General features: G+C 35.3%; 1 long non-coding RNA gene across 1 annotated transcript; it reads right to left on the reverse strand.

The window, feature by feature from the left end:
• Positions 1-537: 537 nt before the first annotated feature.
• LOC134156714 (uncharacterized) lies at positions 538-3,104 on the reverse strand. Its single transcript, XR_009962033.1, has 2 exons — positions 2,966-3,104; positions 538-705 (listed from the first exon to the last, which is right to left on the reverse strand). It is a non-coding gene; the product is annotated as an uncharacterized LOC134156714 (long non-coding RNA).
• Positions 3,105-3,367: the final 263 nt, after the last annotated feature.

Consider the following 3,367-nt stretch of genomic DNA (forward strand, 5'->3'; position numbering starts at 1 on the left):
ACTTGAGCATACCCAGCAATTCCCTATTTAGCCACGCAGGTCTCTCTCTTTCTCCTGGCTTCATTTCTACAGGGATATGGTAAAGAATTCCCCAATATTTCAGATGATGAAAGAAGTGGGAGATTTCTTTGTTGCCTCAGATTTATAGATTTTGGGGTGGCTTTATTTTGGTTTGGATTTCTTTGCATATGACTTAATTTCAGTTAATTCTGACTTCTAAAGGAGATTAAATTTCTCAAACAACCAAAGGTTTAAATTATATTCTTGCTATTGTTGGACATAACATCGATCTAGTTTTGCTTTTATTTATTCTGGTGCATCTTTGCCAGTAGCAATACGGCTACTGTTGAATCCATTATGATAAGAAAAACCCAACTCAGTCAGGGAACTAGTCAGACAGGGATCTTACTATGAAATTAAGAGGTTAAATATAATCTTAGCATAGCAAACATAATTGACTGAAACAGCCTGAATGCAAAAGTACTTGATAAAGCGTCTAATACCTTGACTATTTTTTGAACTGCATGTTTTTGAAAGTCTCTGTTCTTAAACCCCTTCATGTATAATATAAAACAACTGATAATGTCTTCAGTTATTGTTCTGATATAAATAATATAGCCATTTCTTCTGCTGCTGGGTGAGAAATGTTTGATTTTTACAGCCAGTGTTATGATGTTCTCCATTCTTATTCAGCATTTACAGAGCCTGAGGGAGAAATAAAATGTTAATGATGTTGTAAAGACACTTTTTATAATGAAAATATATCCAGATTAATCTCACCTTTCATTTATTTAATAGGTATTCTACCACATTATTTGGTGCTTTAAGAGTGTCTGTAAAAGGATAAAATAGGAACGAATCAAGTAGTTTAGTCAGTGTACTGTGACTTTTCTGTGCAAATTGCAATGTAAGAATACTCCTGGTTTGGTACTGTATCCTTTTGGCTTGTATAAGCAGTTTCAATGACATTGGTTCAAGTGAGCAAACACTGCAGAGTCCCTTCTCTCCACCTAACTGCTCTTTCAAGATCGTTGGTTGCTGAAGCATAGGGAAGGAGAGAATACCAAAAGCAGCAAATGAAAGCTTCTTTCTTTAGGCTTAAAGATAGGTATTAAGGGAGATATTTATTTAATTGAAATGATTAAAAACTAAAATCTGTGCTGGGTACTTAGCAAATAAGATCACAAGGAACAGAGGGTAGGTACACCACAAAGGACTTTTACATAGGCACCTGGTTCTGGTATGGCCAGGAACTTCTAATATATCTGACCGTCCTCAAGCAGGCTCTGAAAAGGTTTTTAGCCTCTCTGTGTACTGCTCTTCTATCATGCAATTGAGTGCATTAAGCTCAAAAAGACTCTAGACACTATTTGCAAGATGCTGTGCTAATAAGCTTCTCGGAACATTGTGTCCTGATCTGGTCTGAGACATCCTGCCTGAGCCTGTCCTGTCCTATTAGAATGCACCTTCATCTCAGCTGTGACAGACACAGCTCTTTGCAGAGACACCTGGATGCTTGCTACATCGCTTTCCACAGCATTTAGGCCATGGGGATAATGTGTTGGTTCAGGAACATCACCAAATCTCTCTGCTGCAGTGTAGTAGAAAGGCACTGCATTGAAGTAATGATCTCTCTCAATGACACCTAAACAGGTCATACAAACAGAGCTGCAAAGATGAAAGAATTATTTGTAGACTGCAGGTGGAACATAAATATGCAGGAAAAGTTCTAAGCCTAACTAGATGAACAGTCATGTTAAAAGCATATTAGGAGTAAATCTAAAAGGAACAGAAAGAAAACTTTATCTAGGAAGTCAGACACTAGTAAGGATCAACTGAGAGATGTAAAACATTGAGATCAGAAGATGTAAAATGAATGGAAAAATAAATTCAAAAGTTATGTCTACAAATCCAAATGAATGCCCTGTTTCAGTTTTAAATTAAGAGGAATTACAGAAATTGAAAGAAAATGAGGATAGTTCATGAGTTTGCATATATAAAAAAAGGAAATAACCATTGATAATAAAATTAAGCAAGCTTAATGAGTTCAACTTTGGGCACCCATTATTCATTGTTCCAAAATAATGAAGGAATAAGGATTCACTGGAGAACAACATATAATACACTCTATTCGATAAAAGGAGAAAATTACTGAAGTAATTTGGTCCTCATTAGTCTGACCTCAATAGAATTCAAAGCTGTTTAAAAAACAGGAGACAGAAAAATTAAAAATGTACAGATAAGTAGGAAACAGAATAAAATGCAGCATGTGTTAACCAAAAGGTGATGCCAGACTAAATTGCTGCCATTTCTACATGTGGTAACTGACTTTTTTTGAGAAGAACAGTATAATACGTCATCTATCAATACTTTTAACAAATAATTTTATATGATGCTGCATAGGAAATTAGCAGCAAACATAGGAGAGATTATGATAAATGTAGGAATTATAAGACATATAAGGAAAATGGATGACTGTATGCACTAGCTCTTTCCAGCCTCAAGAAGAGTCTTCTGAAAGAGAATATGGTTGCGGTCTATAAAATCGCAGGTAGAAAGAGCATCAGTAGGGGATGCTTATTACCTTTAGTATTAGTAAGTATAGGTAACATCAAATGAAATTGTAGACTGATAGGTTCAAAAGAAAATGGAGTACTATTTCACCTGCCATATAACTAAGCTGTGAATTTTAGAGCTTTTTTAGAATGTAAATGAATATAAAAATCGTTTATAGAGATCAAAAATACTTAGATGGATTTATGGAATTAAAAAATCCGTCATGGGCTATTCAACACAAAAATTGCGTACTTTCCCTAAGCATCTATGTAGAAGGGAAATTTTTGTCTCACCCAGTTCACCTGCTCTAATTTTCTTAGGAGATGATAAAAATCACCATGGGACTTGATACTAGAAATCTTCAAGACTCAGGCTTGGGGTTATTGTTATTTAAATTTTCTCTAATTACCTTGGCACAAAATGTTTGAGTGCAGAAATTAAAATTAGCTGATAAATCTGAAAGACATCAGGACAGATCTGGATATAGTGTAACCATAAGAAATAGAATAACAGAAATTTAATGAACTTTAGTAATATGAACAATAATGTAATTCACTGAAGGGCTAGTGACAAAAACCTGGTTTTAACTTAACCCACAAGTGATCAAGAGCAATTGGAAAGGAGGAGTTGGGTTTGCTTGTCAGTTCCAGGGGTCTGTAAAGGGCTGTGGTTGACAAAGGGGATGTTCAGTGAGAAATTCCTCACTAAGATGGAAAAGTTTTACAAGATACTGATGAGTTCTTGCCCATAATACCGTGATGCAAGCTACAGTTCCATTCACCCGTATACAGAACACTGCAAAAGGACTCAT

Source organism: Pezoporus occidentalis, unplaced genomic scaffold (assembly GCF_034315485.1).
Source record: "Pezoporus occidentalis ecotype Australia unplaced genomic scaffold, CSIRO_AGI_Poc_V1 ctg9, whole genome shotgun sequence".
In the NCBI taxonomy this organism is placed as follows: Eukaryota; Metazoa; Chordata; class Aves; order Psittaciformes; family Psittacidae; genus Pezoporus; species Pezoporus occidentalis.